The following is a 22838-nucleotide window of genomic DNA, read 5'->3' as shown; positions in this document are numbered from 1 at the left end:
TGGCTAGTCTTTCAATCTTAAAGTGAAGTGGGGCTATATTTCGGCCCAGAAGCTCAAAAGTGAGCGTTCAAAAAGTTTTGCTGTATCCATTTCAATGCAAACGAAGGCCATCAGGGGTTACTTAAGAGTCTTCGGGACTGGAAAATATCCCCCAAGCTCAGGGAAATTTAGCCGAAGTTGGTCAAAATCACGGTGCGCGTTAGGCGGTCTCGCTTACTGTTTCAGTCTTAAAGTGAAGTGAGGCTTTATTCCTGCCCAGGAGCTTGAAAGTGAGCGTTAAAAAAGTTTCCCTGTGTTTATTTCACTGCAAACCAAAGCCATCAGGACCTAGTTTAGAGTCCCCTGGACTGGAAAATATCCCCCAACTTCCGGGAAATCGAGCCGAAGTTGGTCAAAATCACGATTTGCGTAAGGTAGTCTCGGCTACTCTTTCAGTCTTAAAGTGAAGTGGGGCTATATTTCGGCCCACGAGCTCGAAAGTGAGCGTTCAAAAAGTTTTGCTGTGTTCATTTCACTGCAAACCAAGGCCATCAGGAGTTAGTTTAGCGTCCCCGGGTCAAGAAGATATGCCCCAAGGTCCGGGAAATTGAGCGGAGGTTGGTCAAAATCACGATGCCCCTAAAGTGGTCTCGGCTACTCTTTCTGTCTTAAAGGGAAGTGGGGCTATATTTCGGGCCAGAAGCCCGAAAGTGAGCGTTCAAAAAGTTTTGCTGTGTCCATTTCACTGCAAACCAAGGCCATCAGGGGTTAGGTTAGAGTCTCCGAGACTGAAAAATATTGCCCAAGTTCCGGGGAATCGAACCGAAGTTGATCAAAATCACGATGCGCGAAATGCGGTATCGGCTACTGTTTCAGTCTTAAAGTGAAGTGGGGCTATATTTCGGGCCAGAAGCCCGAAAGTGAGCGTTGAAAAAGTTTTGCTGTGTTCTTTGACTGAAAAACAAGGCCATCACGAGTTACTTTAGCGTCCCTGGGACTGGAAAATATTCCCCAAGTTCCGGTACATCGAGCTGAAGTTGGTCAAAATCACGATGCTCCCAAAGCTGTCTCGGCTACCCTTTCAGTCTTAAAGTGAAGTGGGGCTATATTTCTTTCCAGAAGCTCGAAAGTGAGCGTTCAAAAAGTTTTGCTGTGTGCATTTCAGTACAAACCAAAGCTATCAAAAGTTAGTTTAGGGTCCCCGGGACTGGAAAATATTCCCCAAGTTCCGGGAAAGCGAGCCGAAGTTAATCAAAATCACGATGCGCGAAATGCGGTCTCGGCTACTGTTTCAGTCTTAAAGTAAAGTGGAGCTATATTTCGGCCCAGAAGCTCAAAAGTGAGCGTTCAAAAAGTTTTGCTGTGCCCATTTTACTGCAGACGAAGGACGTCGGGGGTCAGTTTAGAGTCCCCGGGACTGGAAAATATCCCCCAAGTTCCGGGAAATCCACCCGTAGTTAGTCACAATTAAGATGGGCTTAAGGGGCACTGGAAAAGTTGAAAATTTACATGGACATGTCAATTTTAATTTACAGTATGTAAATCTTGATTTACATTCTTTGTAAATTACAATTTACATGTTAGGGTTTTGTAAAATAAAATTACAGGAAATTTACAGCTTTTAGTACAGCATGTAAATGTTCTGTAAATAGTGATTTACATTGTCTTTGTCGACAATGATCATTTGAAGAACATGTAAAAACCTGTAAAATATTTTACGCACTTTTACAGTATCTGCCTTTGTAAAAAACATGTAAATTGCTTTGCTAAACCATGTGAGGAACGTGTAAATAATTCAAGCGAATGCTGTAAAAAGTCTGGAAATGTTATGTTTGTAACCCTGTAAAAACCATGTAAATGAAAAAAGGGGGGCTGTAAGAAACATGTAAAAACCATGTAAATGAAAAAAGGGGGCCTGTAAGAAACATGTAAAAACCATGTAAATGAAAAAAGGGGGCCTGTAAGAAACATGTAAAAACAATGTAAATGAAAGAAAGGGAGCCTGTAAGAAACATGTAGAAACCATGTAAATGGAAAACCTAGAAGTTACACGGGTGCGACACCGCACTAATTAAGCTGTCTTCTTGTGAACTTTCCGCGCATCCACAACGACAAATAAAACTAGAATTGTTACTGCACATGCAGGCGTCCCAAGCTTACGTCTCTAGAAAAGAGAAAAAATAATTCTCGGACACGTACGTATTTATTCATGAAGGACCATGAAAGCGTCACGTGTTGTGTGAGTTCAAGACGGAAAGAGCCCTGGGACCGAGTTTGAACTGACGCGGAGTTAGGTTAGGCAGGGAACCATAAGGGACACCCAACGACCGTTTCCTCTCGAATGCTTTTCAACGCTTTTTTAGGCTATCTGGTGTACTTTCAAAGCTCTGTAGGTTAATTTTAGGTTGCGCAAAAAAAAATTTATCTGTTCGGTTATTCTAGAGGAGCTTGAGTATTCTCGAACTTATTAGGGCTTTTTTGTCCATTTCCCGAAAACGTTAGGTCTTATCGCCTTTCCGAAAATGATAGCTGACTTTCTTTCGGTACCCAAAATGACATTTTTAACAATCCGAAAACAACAAACATTAAACTTCTCATATCGCGAAAGTTCGAGGTCACAGTTGTGCCCCTGAACCGCTGAGAATGAACGAAATATCATCGATTTAGAGCGTTAAATATTCCGATACATGAACATTCTACAAGTAAGATTAATACAACTAAGTCTGCCCTTGCATGTTCACTGTTTCTGTGTTTTTTTTTCTTTGTTTTGTTTTGTTTTGGTGATTTCTACCGTTTTGTGCTTTCATTGCCATCACTGTTATCCCAGTCCCTTTATAAGAGCATACCAGCCTTGTGAGTGCCCGATCTCCAACAAGCGGGAATCAGCGGTCTTCATATTAGGTACCAGGTTCTCTCGGTTCTCCCGCCATGTTTGACAGTTCGTTGGAACTTGCATCGAACTCGAGCTCTGTTTTAGCGGGCCAAAATCCACTCTACCTTCGCTTCGTCACCGTGCACGGTTTCAAGGCAAAGTTTACCGTTACCCAGAGGTTGAAGATAGCGATTACAGGCAACAAAAACAACAGGTAAGCAAGTTTTGCATAAATTGAACGAGCAGAGTAAAGTAACGTCAAGATACGTATACATTTCGTTTTGCCTTTGGTTGTGAATGTGTCATTATCAAGGAGAAGTTACATTGCTTGTGGAATCGACTTTGGTGATGTTTACCTGCCGTGCATAAAGAGCTTTATTATCTGTTATTATCTGTTCTCGATAACTGAGCATGAGCATGCGACATTTGTTATTGGCTTATATGCACCTCATGATTCTTTCTGATGCGTGCTCTTGTAAGGTTATGTTGCCCTCTGATGTGAATGCTAGTAAGCTAAAATGTAATGTGCCATCTTCAGCAGAGAAATTTCTCTTATGCTAGAGTAAGTATTCTGAAGTTACTCAAGTGTCTACAGTTGTACCTACATGCAAGTTACAATATGCTGTTATACACAACTGTACATGGACATTGCACCCACTGGTGCTGATACTGTAGTAAGTTAAATGTTGTGGTATTTTCTTTCACAAAAAAAAAAACACTATGATACTTTATAAAGAGGTATACATGTACCTCAAACTGTCGTGAAAACTACACAGGACTTGAAAAAAAGGAAGAGTCACTTGCCCAGGCAGGAAAATCTATTTGTCTTGGACAACACAGTATAGTCAATCAATTATTTCATAACAATCAATAGAAATTAGTCAATGATATCAGAAATCAATAAAAGGATTCGTAGTGAGTCATCGATTGTGATCAAATTTTCAATAAGCATTATCAATTTTGCTGATACTAGCTTATCTTTTAAGCAACATTATTTTAATAAGAAAGAAATGAACAAAAGATTTAAAGTGAAATATGAAATCATGAATACAATTGCATAAAAACATTACATTGTATCTCGTAAACAGAATATTTTGCTGGCATACATGTATCAGGGACTATGTTTTGGGGGTTTTTGGTAGTGCCTTTGAAATCTACATAAAAAAGTTACAATCAAACATTGTGTTGAAGGAAACAATTTTTCTACAGTTTAGGTGAACTAACAAAGAGAGACCAACTTTCAATTGATTCTCTAATGACTGATAAATTTGGTAAAATCAAACTGATAACTTGAAACTTTTCTAGCATATGAGTATGAATTTCTTTCAATTGATCGCTAGCACTGATAACACTTACATTAATTTCAATTTATCAATTTATGGATCGATTTCAATCGATTGCATTACCCTGGGATGACCAGACAGCACTTTAGAGCCCTGTCACAGCTATACATTTTACTTGTACGAAATTGGGCTCTTACCAAATACATGTAGGTTTCATGTGTCATGCATCTGTTCATGCATCTGTAGCAGGGCAGGAAAAAAAACTGTAAGTCACTGGCCCAGTGGGCCAGTCAATTTCAGTTTTCACTTGCCCCACTTAAATATTAGTTGCCAGTGTGGTGGCCAGTGAGGAAATCAGAGGACAAATGCGAATGAAGTACACTCGGATTCCAAACTAATTCCTGCTTTCAACCTAATAATTAACTAATCTTCAGGTCTTAAGTTTTGAAATGGAATGACCGGAAATTATCATTTATCAAGCTGGCATTTTTAGTCAGACTCACAAGACTACTGACGCTACATTGTAATTTCACTTGCCCACTGGGCCACTGAACTTCTATTTTCGCTTGCCCAAGAGCAAAATTTACTTGGCTGAGGAAATCAGACCTGGGTTTTTTCTTGCCTTGAGTAGATCACAGATAACATCAAAATGTGGTAAAAACAAAAAATAGTCACATAAGCCATTACCAGAGTGTGTCACAGAATTTGTGAATTTTTCAGGCGTGTGTTACCGATGTTTTTACCACATTTTGATGTCTTCTGTGATCTATTACTGAACAGATGCACAACAACATAGAATCTGTCTGCTTCGTAATACATAACAAAGAAACAAAAACAAACTTTTATGACATCATCTGTACCTTTGTCCACCAATAGAGCATAAGTGCACGTAAGAAACAATCAAATTGTGCCTGCAAATAACTCGACTTATTATTTAAACATTGTTTGATAGGAGTTTGATTTATTGTGCATGAATATTACAATGTAGGAGATAGTGAACATTGAATAGTTACTGCCACAGATTTTGAGTTTAGTTCTTCTACATCCTCTGACATTCAGTGCCTTCCAATCAGAGATGCAAATTTTTTGTCACACAGTAGCTACAGATGTAGATGTAAGATCTGTTTGATTGATGTATATTCAGGACTCAAAATAATGGCCGGTCAACGGGCAATGTCTGGCCAGAATGGTGACTCGACCAGCCAAAAACTTCACTCGCCGGTCATGTTGACCAGTCATGTCATGTTGAGACAGTCACGTTGTTCATTCTTGAATAAACAATCAAATCCCTAACTGTAAATCTGAGAGTTTTTATCTCTTTTTTATTATGACCTCTAACAAAAACATACACCAGTGCATACATGTATCTGTTCGAACGGCTAAAGACCATTCGCTTGCTGTTTGTCATGCGTTCAAGATCGATAGGAATGCCATTCGAGTGACTGGGGTTAAATCTGTTCAGAAAAATATTAAGCCAATCTTTAAACGGTCTAGCAGTGACTGGAACAAACAAACTATTTGTGGGTTTAATTTGGCTCACATTATGTGTACTTGATTTTTTCATAAATATCTTGACCAGTCAGAAATGAGACGTGACCAAGCTAAAATTACTTTGGCCGGTCAACATGACCGGCTACAGTGCGATTTCAAATGTCACAGTATAAATTGGAATGATAAGAAACAAAATAATAACTCCAGTGTAAAATTCGCTGATTGATATCATACATAGAATTTGCTGATTCATACTCAGACATAACTTATCTTATTTAACGAAATGTTTTATGTTACTTGTAGGATGAAGTAAAATTGAGAGTGGTCAATAAGTGCCTACTCATTGGCATTGATGCTTGATCAGGAAAAAATCAGCCACTGAGAAGTCTACAGTACCTATGACTCTATAAGGGGTCCAAGGTCCATTTCTTGAAGGCCCTGGAAACTTTTTGGGCCCACAAAGCCATCTTTAATTGAGCTGTGTCTAAAAACTAAGAGCTGTATATGCCTGAAACTTCTTGTGTGAAGGAAACCTCTTTTCATATTGAGAATAAGCGAATAAAACAGCTCAGTAAGCATAAGATTTCAGATTTTGGTATGGTTTTCTGGGTGCGAAAACTTTTTGGGACCTTCGAGAAATGGGCCCCTGGTGCATTACGGTCTAACATGGTGACCTTCAACACTTTCTGGCATAAATTCAACCACTTTAAACATTTTTTTTAATGCTTTGAAGTATCACCTACACTGTACCTGTGTTAGTGAATTAGCATTAAATTTGAATATCTTAGATTGCTAGGTTGATACTTATTGTTCAATACAGCAGCTATAAGATTTCATCATAAAAAGCAAAGGCTATGTTTACATACATGTAGTACCAGAACAATAATTTATTAACTTATGATGTGTTATGGGAACTATGGTACTAGATAGGCCTTTCAATTTCAACAGGTCCCTATGAATTTTTTTTTTTACAGTACAGTTTTTTTTTTATCACAAAAAGAAAAAGTAAAATTTTGAATATTGTTTACAGTGAATGTTTTGTCAGGGGTCCAAAATGTTTGTCCTGTTTGGATTCTGTACAGTTTTGGAAAAAGAAGGAAACTGTGACTTTGTAAACACAGCCTAAAAGATGTCAGAAGCCTTGTTTTATGTTATGCAATGTATATGTATACAGTTGTATATATATGTATATATGTATACATGAATGTTTTTATGATGAATTTAAAATGTCAATCTCTATCTTGTGGTAAATGTTTTTTCTCCCTATTTTCTGTTATTTCAAAAGAACAATTCACTCTATGAAAAAAGTTGATCAATACTTCACACTTACATTGCAGTAATTTTCATAATAAGGTAAAGGTAAAGTCTGCATATGAGCCATGTGGCCCAACAGACTGGCGCTTATCCTGCTTTCTGTAGCAGGAAGCGATTAGGACTATTTCTACTCCCCCTGGATGAGATGCCAGTCCATTGCAGGGTTACCCCACCATTAAATTCGCAGGTACCTACTTATACACCTGGGTGGAGAGGTAATGAGAGTAAAGTGTGTTGCCCAACAACACAACAGAATGTACCCGCCTAGGGCTTGAACCCGGATCGCTCGATCAGGAGTTGAGCGCACTACATGTAACTACGAGGCCATCGTGCCTCCCACATTTTTCATAATAATTATTAAGGCTAATTTAATCCTACATTAATTACTTAGTAAGAAACAAACAGTTTATTCATTCATTTTATGACAAAGGTATTATCATTCTGTTACATTTGACTTTGTGAATTTAGTATATATTTAAGACAGGTATCCATTTGCAAACAATTTTAATTTAGTTATACGCCTAAATTGCAAAATTTTCACTAGTTGTAGCTGACAACAGTATAGTTCTTAATCATTTTATTATTTATGAATTAAATAGAGTTGAATATGACATGGTTTGCACAATCTTGAAAAGGTCTTGAATTTTAGTAGTCTTGAAAAGTGCTTGAATTCGGTTAAAGGAGCTCAATCATGGTATTTTAAAATATTTTGGCCATGCACAAAATTACATTTAAGTCGTCTTGTTATGGATAGAAAGAAAAGAAAACATGTTTTACTTGTTGCAATGTATACATTGTAAACCTTATTCATGGCATATAAAAACTATTTGAATTTTACTGAGTTTGTTCTGATTGCAATAAATTTCTGATTCTGTATAAATTTGCATGTTTTCTACTATTATAATTAAGGTCAACAGATTTGATTACAATAAAACAGTACATTCCATGCATTTTTCTTCAAGTTATTATTTACAAGTTATTTATCGTACAGGGTTTCTCCCTCCCTTTTTCGATTTACATGTTATTTCCAGGCTCCCTTTTTACATTTCCAGGTTATTTCCAGGCTCCCTTTTTTGATTTACATGTTATTTACAGGCTCCCTTTTTCAATTTCCATGTTATTTACAGGCTCTCTTTTTCCATTTACATGTTATTTACAGGCTCCCTTTTTCGATTTACATGTTATTTACAGGCTCCCTTTTGTGATTTACATGTTATTTACAGGCTCCCTTTTACGAGTTACGTGTTATTTACAGGCTCCCTTTTTCGATTTACATGTTCTTTATGGGCTCGTTTTTTGATTTCCATGTTATTTACAGACTCCCTTTTTCGATTTACACGTTATTTACAGGCTCCCTTTTTCGATTTACATGTTATTTACAGGCTCCCTTTTTTGATTTACACGTTATTTACAGGCTCCTGTTTTCATTTTCAATGTTATTTACAGCCTCCATTTTTTTTATTTACATGTTGTTTACAGCCTCCCCTTTTTATTTACATGTTATTTACAGTATTATGGCAGCCTCCCTGTATTAAATTTACATGTTATTTACGGGTTTCCAGGTTGAATCACAAGAAATTTACAGGCTATTTACAGTATTTGCAGGAACAGTTTACATGTTATTTACATGATCCTAGCCCTTTGCTTTGAAACATTTACAGTGTTTTCTTCATCATTTACATGTTTCACTTGAAATATTTACATGTTTTTTACATGAAACCTCCAAAACATGTAAAAGGGGAAAAATCATGTAAATTAATCTTTACAGTCTCTTTTTGATTATTTACATGTTAATTACATGTTATTTACATACTCTGTAAATTTTCAACTTTTCCAGTGGGGGTCTCGGCTACTCGTTCAGTCTTAAGGTAAAGTGGGCTTAGATTTAACTCCAGAAGCTCGAAAGTAAGGCTTCAAAAATTTTTGTCTCTATTTCACTCACATCTTAGACAATCAGGAGTGAGTTTAGAGACTTTGGGACTGGAAAATATCTCCCAAGTTTCGCCAGATCGAGCCGAAGATCCTCAAAATCACAATGCGCGTAAGGCGCTCCCGGCCACCCCTTCAGTCTTAAAAAGAAGTAGGGCTATATTTCGGCCAGCAAGCTCGAAAGTGCGCGTTCAAAAAGTGTTCCTGTGTCCATTTCACTGGAAACCAAGGAAATCAGGAGTTAGTTTAGAGACCCCGGGACTGGAAAATATCCCCCTATTTGCGGGAAATCGAGCCGAAGTATATCAAAATGACGATGCGCGTAAGGCGGTCACGGCTACTCTTTCAGTCTTAAAGTGAAGTGGGGCTATATTTCGGCCCAGAAGCTCTAAACTGGGCGTTGAAAAAGTTATGCTGTGCGCATTTCAGTGCAAACCAAGGCCATCCGGAGTTAGTTTAGAGTCCCCGGGACTGGAAAATATCCCAAACGTTACGTGAAATCGAGCTGAACTTGGTCTAACTCACGATGCGCGTGAGGCGGTCTCTGCTATTATTTCAGTCTGAAAGTGAAGTGGGATTTTATTTCGGCCCAGAAGCTACAAAGAGAGTGTTCAAAAAGCTTTCCTTTGTCCATTTCACTGAAAACCAAGGCCATCAGGAGTTAGTTTAGAACCCGCGGAAATCGAATATATCCCCCAAGCTCCGGGAAACCGACCCGAAGTTGGTCAAAATCACAATTTGCGCAAAACGTAAGGCGGTCTCATCTACTCTTTCAGTCTTAAAGTAAAGTGGGGCTATATTTCTGCCCAGAAGCTCCAAAGTTGTGCTCTCTCCATTTCACTGAAAACCAAAGCCATCAGGAGTTACTTTAGAGTCCCTTTGACTGTAATATATCCCCCAAGTTTCGGGAAATAAACGCGAAATTGGTCAAAATCACGATTCGCTCAAGACGGTCTCGCCTACTCTTTCAGTCTTAAAGTAAAATGGGGCTCTATTTCGGCCCAGAAGCTCGAGAGTGAGCGTTCAAAAACTTTCGCTGTGTCCATTTCACTGCAAACCAAGACCAGCAAGAGTGAGTTTTGAGTCCCCGGGACTGGAAAATATTTCGCAAGTTCCGGGAAATCGAGCCGAAGTTGATCAAAATCACGATGCGCGAAACGTGGTCTCGGCTACTGTTTCAGTCTTAAAGTGAAGTATGGCTATATTGCGGCCCACAACCTCGAACGTGAGCGTTCAAAAAGCTTTCCTGTGTCCATTTCACTGCAAAACAAGGCCATCGGCACTTAGTTTAGCGTCCAAGGGACTGGAAAATATCCCCCAAGTTCAGGGAAATCCACCCGAAGTTTGTCAAAATCACGATGCGCGTAAGGCGGTCTCGGCTACTTTTTCAGTATTAAAGTAAAGTGGGCTATATTTCGGCCCAGAAGCTTGAAGGTGAGCGTTCATAAAGTTTTGCTGTCTCCATTTCACTGCAAACCAAGGCCATCAAGAGTTAGTTTAGAGTCCCTGAGACTGGAAAATATCCCCCAAGTTCAGGAATATCGACCCGAAGTTGGTCAAAATCACGATGGGCGCACGCCGGACACGGCTACTCGTTAAGTCGTAAGTGATGTGGGACTTTATTTCGGCCTAGAAGCTCGAAAGTGTGCCTTCAAAAACTTGTGCTGTGTGAATTTCACTGCAAACCATAGCCATCAGGAGTTAGTTTAGAGTCCCCGGGACTGGAAAATATTCCCCAAGTTCCAGGAAAGCGAGCAGAAGTTGATCAAAATCACGATGCGTGTAACGCGGTCTCGGCTACTGTTTCAGTCTTAAAGTGAAGTGTGGCTATATTTAGGCCCACAAGCTCGAAAGTGAGCGTTCAAAAAGTTTTGTTCTGTCCTTTTCACTGCAAACCAAGGCCATCAGGAGTTAGTATAGAGTCCCCGGGACTGGAAAATATTGTCCAAGTTCCAGGAAATGGCGCCGAAGTTGATGAAAATTACGATGCGCGTAACGGGCTCTCGGCTATTCTTTCAGTCTTAAATTTAAGTAGGGCTATATTTCGGCCCTGAAGCTCGAAGGTGAGCGTTCAGAATGTTTTGCTGTGTTCATTAAACTGCAAACCAAGGTCATCGGGAGTTAGTTTAGCGTCCCCGGGACTTTAAATTATTCGCCAACTTCCGGGAAATCGAGCAAAAGTGGCCCAAAATCACGATGCGCGTAAGGCGGTCTCGGCTACTCTTTCAGTCTTAAAACTAAGGGGGGCTATATTTCGACCTAGAAGCTCGAGACCGGGTGTGCGCTAATTTTACCTATGTCCATTTCAATGACATCTTAGGCCATCACGAGTTAGTTTAGAGTCCTTGGGACTGGAAAATATTTCCCAAATTCTGGCAGATCGAGCCAAAGTTGCTCAAAATCACGATGCGCGTAAGGCGGTCTCGGCTACTCTTTCAGTCTTAAAATGAAGTGGGGCTATATTTCGGCCGACAAGCTCAACACCGAGCGTGCGCTCCTTTTGCCTGTGTACATATCACTGAAAACTAAGTTCATCAGGAGTTAGCATAGAGTCCTCGGGACTGGAAAATATTCCCCGAATTCCGGCAAATCGAGCCAAAGATGCTCAAAATCACGATGCGCGTAAGGCGGTCTCGGCTACTCGTTTACTCCGAAAATGAAGTGGGGCTATATTTCGGTTCTACCAGCTCGACACCGAGCGTGCTCTCCTTTTACCTGTGTCCATTTCCCTAAGAACTAAGTCCATCAGGAGATAGTTTAGAGTCCTCGAGACTGGAAGCTATCCTCCAAGTTTCGGCAAATTGAGCCATACTTTCTTAAAATTACGATAAGCCTACGGCAGTCTCGTTTACTCTTTCAGTGTTAAAATGAACTGGGGCTACATTTCGGCCTAGAAGCTCGACACCGAGCGTGCGCTCCTATTACCTGTGACCATTTTACTGAAAACTAAGGCCATCAAGAGTTAGGGTAGAGTCCCCGGGACTGGAAAATATCCCCCAAGTTTTGGCAGATCGAGCCATAGTGGCTAAAAATTTCGATGCGCTTAAGGCGGTTTCGTGTACACTTTCAGTCTTAAAATAAAGTGGGGCTATATTTCGGCCTACAACCTGGAAACCTAGCGTGCGCCCCTTTTACCTGTGTCCATTTCACTAAAAACCAAGGCATTCAGGAGTTAGTTTAGAGCTTCCGGGACTGGAAAATATCCCCCATTTCCCGGGAAATCGAGCCAAAGTTGGTCAAAATCACGATGCGCGTAAGGCGGTCCCGGTTACTCTTTCATTCTTAAAGTGAACTGGGGCAATATTTCCGCCTAGAAGCTGGAAAGTGAGCGTTCAAAAAGTTGTGCTGTGTCCATTTCACTCCAGAGCAAGGCCATCAGGAGTTACTTTAGAGTCCGCGGGACTGGAAAATATCCCCCAAGTTCCGGGAAATCGAGCCGAAGTTGGTCAAAATTACGATGGGCGTAACGCGGTCTCGGCTACTGTTTCAGTCTTAAAGTGAAGTGTGGCTATATTTCGGCCCAGAAGCTCAAAAGTGAGCGTTTAAAAAGTTTTGCTGTGTCCATTTTACTGCAGAACAAGGACGTCGTGGGTCAGTTTAGAGTCCCCGGGAATGGAAAATATCCCCCAAGTTCCGGGAAATTTAACCGAAGTTGGTCAAAATCACGATGCGCGTACGGCGGTCTCGGCTACTCTTTCAGTCTTAAAGTGAAGTGGGGCAATATTTCGGCCCAGAAGCTCGAAACTGAGTGTTTCAAAAGTTTTGCTGTGTCCATTTCACTGCAAAACAAGGCCATCACGACTTAGTTTAGCGTCCAATTGACTGGAAATATCCCCCATGTTACGGGAAATCCACCCATAGTTAGTCAAAATCACGATGCGCTTAAGGGGGTCTCGGCTACTCTTTCAGTCTTAAGGTAAAGTGGGCTTAGATTTAACTCCAGAAGCTCGAAAGTAAGGCTTCAAAAATTTTTGTCTCTATTTCACTCACATCTTAGACAATCAGGAGTGAGTTTAGAGACTTTGGGACTGGAAAATATCTCCCAAGTTTCGCCAGATCGAGCCGAAGATCCTCAAAATCACAATGCGCGTAAGGCGCTCCCGGCCACCCCTTCAGTCTTAAAAAGAAGTAGGGCTATATTTCGGCCAGCAAGCTCGAAAGTGCGCGTTCAAAAAGTGTTCCTGTGTCCATTTGACTGGAAACCAAGGCAATCAGGAGTTAGTTTAGAGTCCCCGGGACTGGAAAATATGCCCCTATTTGCGGGAAATCGAGCCGAAGTATCCTAAAATCACGATGCGCGTAAGGCGGTCTCGGCTACTCTTTCAGTCTTAAAGTTAAGTGGGGCTATTTTTCGACCGATAAGCTAGAAAGTGAGCGTTCAAAAAGTTTTGCTGTGTCCATTTAACTGCAAACTAAGGCCATCGGAAGTTAGTTTAGCTTGCCCGGGAATTGAAAATATTCGCCAACTTCCGGGAAATCGAGCCGAAGTATATCAAAATTACGATGCGCGTAAGGCGGTCTCGGCTACTCTTTCAGTCTTAAAGTGAAGTAGGGCTATATTTCGGCCGAGAAGCTCGAAAGTGAGCGTTCAAAAAAATGTGCTGGGTCCATTTCACTGCAAACCAAGGCCATCAGCAGTTACTTTAGAGTTCCCGGGACTGGAATATATCCCCGAAGTTCCAGGAAATCGAACGGAAGTTGGTCAAAATCACGATGCGCGTAAGACGGTCTCGGCTACTCTTTCAGTCTTAAAGTAAAGTGGGGCTATATTTCGGCCCAGAAGCTCGAAAGTGACCCTTTAAAAAGTTACGCTTTCTGCATTTAACTGCAAACCAAGGCCATCAGGAGTTAGTTTAAAGTCCCCCGGACTGGAAAATATCCCCCAAGTTCCGGGAAATCGAGCTGAACTTGGTCAAAATCACGATGCTCGTAAGGCGGCTCGGCTACTATTTCAGTCTTAAAGTGAAATACGGTTGTATATCGGCCCAGAACCTCGAAACTGAGCGTTCAAAAAGTTTTCCTGCGTCCATTTAACTGGAAACCAAAGCCATCAGGAGTTAGTTTAGAGTCCCCGGGACTTGAAAATATTGCCCAAGTTCGGGGAAATCGAGCCGAATTTTGTCAAAATCACGATGCTCGTAAGGCGGTCTCGGCTACTATTTCAGTCTTCAAGTGAAATACGGTTGTATTTCGGCCCAGAGGCTCGAAACTGAGCGTCCAAAAAGTTTTCCTGCGTCCTTTTCACTGCAAACCAAAGCCATCAGGAGTTAGTTTAGAGTCCCCGAGACTTGAAAATATCGCCCAAGTTCGGAGAAATCGAGCCGAATTTTGTCAAAATCACGATGCGCGTAAGGCGGTCTCGGCTACTCTTTCATTCTTAAAGTGAACTGGGGCTCTATTTCGGCCGAGAAGCTAGAAAGTGAAAGTTCAAAAAGTTTTGCTGTGTTCATTTCACTGCAAACCAAGGCCATCAGCAGTTAGTTTAGACTCCTCGGGACTGGAAAATATCGCCCAAGTTCGGGGAAGTCGAGCCGAATTTTGTCAAAACCACGATGCGCGTAAGGCGGTCTCGGCTACTCTTTCATTCTTAAAGTGAACTGGGGCTATATTTCGGCCCAGAAGCTAGAAAGTGAAAGTTCAAAAGGTTTTGCTGTGTCCATTTCACCGCAAACCAAGCCACATCAGCAGATTGTTTACAGTCTCCGGGACATCAAAATATCTCCCAAGTCCCAGGAAATCGAGCCGAAGTTTGTCAAAATCACGATGCGCGTAAAGTAGTCTCGGCTACTCTTTTAGTCTTAAAGTGACGTGGCTGTATATTTCGGCCCAGAAGCTCGAAAGTGAGCGTTCAAAAAGTTTTTCTCTCTCAATTTAACTGAAAACCAAGGCCATCATGAGTTAGTTTAGAGTCTACGGGACTGGAAAATATCCCTTAAGTTCTGGCAACTCAGTGGGGCTATATTTCGGCCCAGAATTTCGAAAGTAAGCGTTGAAAAAAATTTTCTGTGCCCATTTCACTGCAGACCAAGGCCATCAGGGGTTAGTTTAGAGTCCTTGGGAGTTGAATATATACCCGAACTTTCGGGAAATCGAGCCGAAGTTGGTCAAAGTCACGATGCGCGTAAGGCGGTCTGGGCTATTCTTTCATTCTTAAAGTGAAATCGGGCTATATTTCGGCCCAGAAGCTCGAAAGTGAAAGTTCAAAAGGTTTTGCTGTGTCCATTTCACCGCGAACCAAGCCACATCAGGAGATAGCTTACAGTCTCCGGGACATCAAAATATCCCCCAAGTTCCGGGAAATCGAGCCGAAGTTTGTCTAAATCACGATGCGCGTAAAGCAGTCTCGGCTACTCTTTCAGTCTTAAAGTGACGTGGCTGTATATTTCGGCCCAGAAGCTCGAAAGTGAGCGTTCAAAAAGTTATGCTGTGCCCATTTCACTGCAAAGCAAGGCCCTCAGGAAGTAGTTTGCAGTGCCCGGAACTGGAAAATATCCCCCAAGTTCCGCGAAATCGAGACGAACTTGGTCAAAATAACGATTTGCGTAAGGCGGTCTCGGCTACTCTTTCAGTCTTAAAGTGAAGTAGGGCTATATTTCGGTCCAGAAGCTCGAAAGTGAGCGTTCAAAAAGTTTTCCTCTCTGAATTTCACTCAAAAAACCAAGGCCATCAAGAGTTAGTTTAGAGTCCCCGGGACTGGAAAATATATTTTAAGTTCTGGTAACTCAAGCCGAAGTTGGTCAAAATCACGATGCGCCTAAGGCGGCCTCGGCTACTCTTTCAGTCTTAAAGTGAAGTGGGGCTCTATTTCGGCCCAGAAGCTCCAAAGTGAGCGCTGCAAAAAAATTGCTGTGTCAATTTCACTGCAAACCAAGGCCATCAGGAGTTAGTTTAGAGTCCCCGGGACTGCAATATATTTCCCAAGTTCCGGAAAATGGAGAAGACGTTGGTCAAAATCACGATGCGCGCAAGACGGTCTTGGCTAGTCTTTCAGTCTTAAAGTGAAGTGGGGCTATATTTCGGCCCAGAAGCTCAAAAGTGAGCGTTCAAAAAGTTTTGCTGTATCCATTTCAATGCAAACGAAGGCCATCAGGGGTTACTTAAGAGTCTTCGGGACTGGAAAATATCCCCCAAGCTCAGGGAAATTTAGCCGAAGTTGGTCAAAATCACGGTGCGCGTTAGGCGGTCTCGCTTACTGTTTCAGTCTTGAAGTGAAGTGAGGCTTTATTCCTGCCAAGGAGCTTGAAAGTGAGCGTTCAAAAAGTTTCCCTGTGTTTATTTCACTGCAAACCAAAGCCATCAGGAGCTAGTTTAAAGTCCCCGGGACTGGAAAATATCCCCCAACTTCCGGGAAATCGAGCCGAAGTTGGTCAAAATCACGATTTGCGTAAGGTACTCTCGGCTACTTTTTTTGTCTTAAAGTGAAGTGGGGCTATATTTCGGACCAGAAGCCCGAAAGTGAGCGTTCAAAAAGTTTTGCTGTGTCCATTTCACTGCAAACCAAGGCCATCAGGGGTTAGTTTAGAGTCCCCGGGACTGAAAAATATTGCCCAAGTTCCGGGGAATCGAACCGAAGTTGATCAAAATCACGATGCGCGAAATGCGGTATCGGCTACTGTTTCAATCTTAAAGTGAAGTGGGGCTATATTTCGGGCCAGAAGCCCGAAAGTGAGCGTTCAAAAAGTTTTCCTCTCTGAATTTCACTGAAAACCAAGGCCATCACGAGTTAGTTTAGCGTCCCTGGGACTGGAAAATATTCTCCAAGTTCCGGTAAATCGAGCTGAAGTTGGTCAAAATCACAATGCTCCCAAAGCGGTCTAGGCTACTCTTTCAGTCTTAAAGTGAAGTGGGGCTATATATCTGTCCAGAAGCTCGAAACTGAGCGTTCAAAAAGTTTTGCTGTGTGCATTTCACTGCAAACCAAAGCTATCAAAACTTAGTTTAGGGTCCCCGGGACTGGAAAATATTCCCCAAGTTCCGGGAAAGCGAGCCGAAGTTAATCAAAATCACGATGCGCGAAATGCGGTCTCGGCTACTGTTTCAGTCTTAAAGTAAAGTGTGGCTATATTTCGGCCCACAAGCTCGAAAGTTAGCGTTCAAAAAGTTTTGCTGTCTCCATTTCACTTCAAAACAAGGCCATCAGGACTTAGTTTAGCGTCCATGGGAGTGGAAAATATACCCCAATTTCCGGGAAATCCATTCGAAGTTCGTCAAAATTACGATATACGTAAGGCGGTTTCGGCTACTCTTTCAGTCTTAAAGTAAAGTCGGGCTATGTTTCTGTCCAGAAGCTCGAAAATGAGCGTTCAAAAAGTTTTGCTGTGTGTATTCCACTGCAAACCAAAGCTATCAAAGTTAGTTTAGGGTCCCCGGGACTGGAAAATATTCCCCAAGTTCCGGGAACGCGAGCCGAGGTTGATCAAAATCACGATGCGCGAAATACGGTCTCGGCTACTGTTTCAGTCTTAAAGTAAAGTGTGGCTATATTTCGGCCCACAAGCTCGAAAGTGAGCGTTCAAAAAGTTTTGCTCTGTCCATTTCAATGCCAAGCAAGGCGATCAGGAGTTAGTTTAGAGTCCCCGGGACTGGAAAATATCCCCCAAGTTCCGAGAAATCGAACCAAAAATGGTCAAAATCACGATGCGCGTAAGGCGATCTCGGCTACTCTTTCAGTCTTAAGTGAAGTGGGGCTATATTTCGGCCCACAAGCTCCAAAGTGGGCGTTCAAAAAGTTATGCTGTGCGCATTTCAGTGCAAACCAAGGGCATCCGGAGTTAGTTTAGAGTCCCACGGACTGGAAAATATCCCAAAAGTTGCGTGAAATCGAGCTGAACTTGGTCTAACTCACGATGCGCGTCAGGCGGTCTCGGCTACTATTTCAGTCTGAAAGTGACTTGGGATTCTATTTCGGCCCAGGAGCTACAAAGAGAGTGTTCAAAAAGCTTTCCTTTGTCCATTTCACTAAAAACCAAGGCCATCAGGAGTTAGTTTAGAGCCCGCGGAAATGGAATATCTCCCACAAGTTCCGGGAAACCGACCCGAAGTTGGTCAAAATCACGATTTGCGGAAGACGGTCTCGGCTACTCTTTCAGTCTTAAAGTAAAGTGGGGCTATATTTCGGTCCAGAAGCTCGAGAGTGAGCGTTCAAAAAGTTTCGCTGTGTCCATTTCACTGAAAACCAAGACAATCAGGAGTTAGTTTAGAGTCCCCGAGACTGGAAAATACCCCCAAGTTCCGGCAAATTGAGCCAAAGTTGGTCAAAATCACGGTGCGCTTAAGGCGGTGTCGGCTACTCCTTCAGTCTTAAAGTGAAGTGGGGCTCTATTTGGGCCCACAAGCTCAAAGCTCAAAAAAAATTACTGTGTCTATTTCACTGCAAACCAAGGCTATCAGGAGTTAGTTTAGAGTCCCCGGGAGTGGAATGTATTTCCCAAGTTCCGGAAAATCGAGGAGACGTTGGTCAAAATCACGATGCGCGTAAGACGGTCTCGGCTACTCTTTCAGTCTTAAAGTGAAGTGGGGCTATATTTCGGTCCAGAAGCTCAAAAGTGAGCGTTCAAAAAGTTTTGCTGTATCCATTTCAATGCAAACCAAGGCCATAAGGGGTTACTTAAGAGTCCTCGGGACTGGAAAATATCCCCCAAGTTCTGGTAAATCAAGCCGAAGTTGGTCAAAATCACGATGCGCGTAAGACGGTCTCGGCTACTCTTTCAGTTTTAAAGTGAAGTGGGGGAATATTTCGACCCAGAAGCTCGAAAGTGAGTGTTTAAAAAGTTTTGCTCTGTCACTTTCAGTGCAAACCAAGGCCATCAGAAGTTAGTTTAGAGTCCCTGGGACTGGAGAATATCCCCCAAGTCCCGGGAAATCGAGCCGAAGTTGTTCAAATTCATGATGCGCGTAACGTGGTCTCGGCTACTGTGTCAGTCCTAAAGTGAAGTGTGGCTATATTTCGGCCCACAAGCTAGAAAGTGAGCGTTCAAAAAGTTTTGTTGTGTCCATTTTACTTCAAAACAAGGCCATCAGGACTTAGTTTAGCGTCCAAGGGACTGCAAAATATCCCCCAAGTTCCGGGAAATCCATTCGAAGTTCGTCAAAATTACGATGCGCGTAAGGCGGTCTCATCTACTCTTTCAGTCTTAAAGTAAAGTGGGGCTATATTTCTGCCCAGAAGCTCCAAAGTTGTGCTCTCTCCATTTCACTGAAAACCAAGGCCATCAGGAGTTACTTTAGAGTCCCTTCGACTGGAATGTATCCCCCAAGTTTCGGGAAATAAACGCGAAATTGGTCAAAATCATGATTCGCTCAAGACGGTATCGCCTACTCTTTCAGTCTTAAAGTAAAATGGGGCTCTATTTCGGCCCAGAAGCTCGAGAGTGAGCGCTCAAAAACTTTCGCTGTGTCCATTTCACTGCAAACCAAGACAAGCAGGAGTTAGTTGAGAGTCCCCGGGACTGGAGAATATCCCCCAAGTCCCGGGAAATCGAGCCGAAGTTGATCAAAATCACGATACGCGAAACGTGGTCTCGGCTACTGTTTCAGTCTTAAAGTGAAGTATGGCTATATTTCGGCCCACAAGCTCGAAAGTGAGCGTTCAAAAAGCTTTGCTGTGTCCATTTCACTGCAAAACAAGGCCATCGGCACCTAGTTTAGGTGAAAATATCCCCCAAGTTCCGGGAAATCCACCCGAAGTTTGTCAAAATCACGATGCGCGTAAGGCGGTCTCGGCTACTTTTTCAGTATTAAAGTAAAGTGGGCTATATTTCGGCCCAGAAGCTTGAAGGTGAGCGTTCATAAAGTTTTGCTGTCTCCATTTCACTGCAAACCAAGGCCATCAAGAGTTAGTTTAGAGTCCCTGGGACTAGAAAGTTTCCCCGAAGTTCCGGAATATCGACCCGAAGTTGATCAAAATCACGATGCGCGCACGCCGGTCTCGGCTACTCGTTAAGTCGTAAGTGATGTGGGACTATATTTCGGCCTAGAAGCTCGAAAGTGTGCCTTCAAAAACTTGTGCTGTGTGAATTTCACTGCAAACCATGGCCATCAGGAGTTAGTTTAGAGTCCCCGGGACTGGAAAATATTCCCCAAGTTCCAGGAAAGCGAGGAGAAGTTGATCAAACTCACGATGCGCGTAACGCGGTCTCGGCTACTGTTTCAGTCTTAAAGTGAAGTGTGGCTATATTTAGGCCCACAAGCTCGAAAGTGAGCGTTCAAAAACTTTTGCTCTTTCCATTTCACTGCAAACCAAGGCCATCAGGAGTTAGTATAGAGTCCCCGGGACTGGAAAATATTGTCCAAGTTCCAGGAAATGGCGCCGAAGTTGATGAAAATTACGATGCGCGTAACGGGCTCTCGGCTATTCTTTCAGTCTTAAATTTAAGTAGGGCTATATTTGGGCCCTGAAACTCGAAGGTGAGCGTTCAGAATGTTTTGCTGTGCTCATTAAACTGCAAACCAAGGTCATCGGGAGTTAGTTTAGCGTCCCCGGGACTTTAAATTATTCGCCAACTTCCGGGAAATCGAGCAAAAGTGGCCCAAAATCACGATGCGCGTAAGGCGGTCTCGGCTACTCTTTCAGTCTTAAAATTAAGGGGGGCTATATTTCGACCTAGAAGCTCGAGACCGGGCGTGCGCTAATTTTACCTGTGTCCATTTCACTGACATTTTAGGCCATCAGGAGTTAGTTTAGAGTCCTTGGGACTAGAAAATATTTCCCAAATTCTGGCAGATCGAGCCAAAGTTGCTCAAAATCACGATGCGCGTAAGGCGGTCTCGGCTACTCTTTCAGTCTTAAAATGAAGTGGGGCTATATTTCGGCCGACAAGCTCAACACCGAGCGTGCGCTCCTTTTGCCTGTGTACATATCACTGAAAACTAAGTTCATCAGGAGTTAGCATAGAGTCCTCGGGACTGGAAAATATTCCCCTAATTCCGGCAAATCGAGCCAAAGATGCTCAAAATCACGATGCGCGTAAGGCGGTCTCGGCTACTCGTTTACTCCGAAAATGAAGTGGGGCTATATTTCGGTTCTACAAGCTCGACACCGAGCGTGCTCTCCTTTTACCTGTGTCCATTTCCCTAAGAACTAAGTCCATCAGGAGATAGTTTAGAGTCCTCGAGACTGGAAGCTATCCTGCAAGTTTCGGCAAATTGAGCCATACTTTCTTAAAATTACGATAAGCCTACGGCAGTTTCGTTTACTCTTTCAGTCTTAAAATGAGCTGGGGCTACATTTCGGCCTAGAAGCTCGACACCGAGCGTGCGCTCCAGTTATCTGTGACCATTTGACTGAAAACTAAGGCCATCAAGAGTTAGGGTAGAGTCCCCGGGACTGGAAAATATCCCCCAAGTTTTGGCAGATCGAGCCATAGTGGCTAAAAATTTCGATGCGCTTAAGGCGGTTTCGTGTACACTGTCAGTCTTAAAATAAAGTGGGGCTATAACCTACAACCTGGAAACCCAGCGTGCGCCCCTTTTACCTGTGTCCATTTCACTAAAAACCAAAGCATTCAGGCGTTAGTTTAGAGCTTCCGGGACTGGAAAATATCCTCCAAGTTTTGGCAGATCGAGCCATAGTGGCTAAAAATTTCGATGCGCTTAAGGCGGTTTCGTGTACACTGTCAGTCTTAAAATAAAGTGGGGCTATAACCTACAACCTGGAAACCCAGCGTGCGCCCCTTTTACCTGTGTCCATTTCACTAAAAACCAAAGCATTCAGGCGTTAGTTTAGAGCTTCCGGGACTGGAAAATATCCTCCAAGTCCCACGAAATCAAGCCGAAGTTCGACAAAATTACCATGCGCGTAAGGCGGTCCCGGCTACTCTTTTAGTCTTAAAGTGACGTGGCCATCAGGAGTTAGTTTAGAGTCCCCGGGACTGCAATATATTTCCCAAGTTCCGGAAAATGGAGAAGGCTTTGGTTAAAATCACGATGCGCGCATGACGGTCTTGGCTACTCTTTCAGTCTTAAAGTGAAGTGGGGCAATATTTCGGCCCAGAAGCTCGAAACTGAGTGTTTCAAAAGTTTTGCTGTGTCCATTTCACTGCAAAACAAGGCCATCACGACTTAGTTTAGCGTCCAAGGGACTGGAAATATCCCACAAATTACGGGAAATCCACCCGAGGTTAGTCAAAATCACGATGGGCTTAAGGGGGTCTCGGCTACTCTTTCAGTCTTAAGGTAAGGTGGGCTTAGATTTAACTCCAGAAGCTCGAAAGTAAGGCTTCAAAAATTTTTGTCTCTATTTCACTCACATCTTAGACAATCAGGAGTGAGTTTAGAGACTTTGGGACTGGAAAATATCTCCCAATTTTTCGCCAGATCGAGCCGAAGATCCTCAAAAACACAATGCGCGTAAGGCGCTCCCGCCCACTCTTTCAGTCTTAAAAAGAAGTAGGGCTATATTTCGGCCAGCAAGCTCGAAAGTGCGCGTTCAAAAAGTGTTCCTGTGTCCATTTGACTGGAAACCAAGGCCATCAGGAGTTAGTTTAGAGTCCCCGGGACTGGAAAATATCCCCCTATTTGCGGGAAATCGAGCCGAAGTATCCCAAAATCACGATGCGCGTAAGGCGGTCTCGGCTACTCTTTCAGTGGCGGCTCGATGGGCCCAAAATCGGAAAAAAATCGTATTTTTGGAAACCTACATTTTTGGATTGTTTATCCTTTGTACCTTCATGAAAAACCCATTTTCTGCATTTTTACTGTCCTATTAGTATGCTTTTGAGCATTTTCTCAGGATGTTTGGCCCGTTTCCATGGAAACGAGAGTTGTTTACACGTCTTTTTTTGAACAAAAAGCAGTGATATTTAGTGAAAATTTCGAGGAAAATTGTGTATGAGAGGCTTGAATGCTTCCTGGGGCCTGGGAAGCAGTCTAGCCTTCTTTTGAGGACATTTCAAGTCAACTACATGAGGGAATAATCGTAGAAAACGTGGTCGCTGTTGTTTATGCTTCGTTCGTAAAAGTTATCCTCAGAA

General features: G+C 42.6%; 1 long non-coding RNA gene across 1 annotated transcript; it reads left to right on the top strand.

Moving 5' to 3' along the window:
* The first annotated feature begins 2736 nt into the window (after positions 1–2736).
* Positions 2737–5956, top strand: LOC149112857 (uncharacterized). Its single transcript, XR_016206998.1, has 2 exons — positions 2737–3065; positions 5929–5956. It is a non-coding gene; the product is annotated as an uncharacterized LOC149112857 (long non-coding RNA).
* The last annotated feature ends 16882 nt before the right edge of the window (positions 5957–22838 follow it).

The sequence above is a fragment of the Orbicella faveolata genome, unplaced genomic scaffold, assembly GCF_042242905.1.
Source record: "Orbicella faveolata isolate gen_17 unplaced genomic scaffold, um_ofav_v1 contig_2, whole genome shotgun sequence".
NCBI lineage: Eukaryota > Metazoa > Cnidaria > Anthozoa > Scleractinia > Merulinidae > Orbicella > Orbicella faveolata.
The sequence above is the reverse complement of the archived record's forward strand: the minus strand, read 5'-3'. Positions and strand labels throughout refer to the sequence as shown.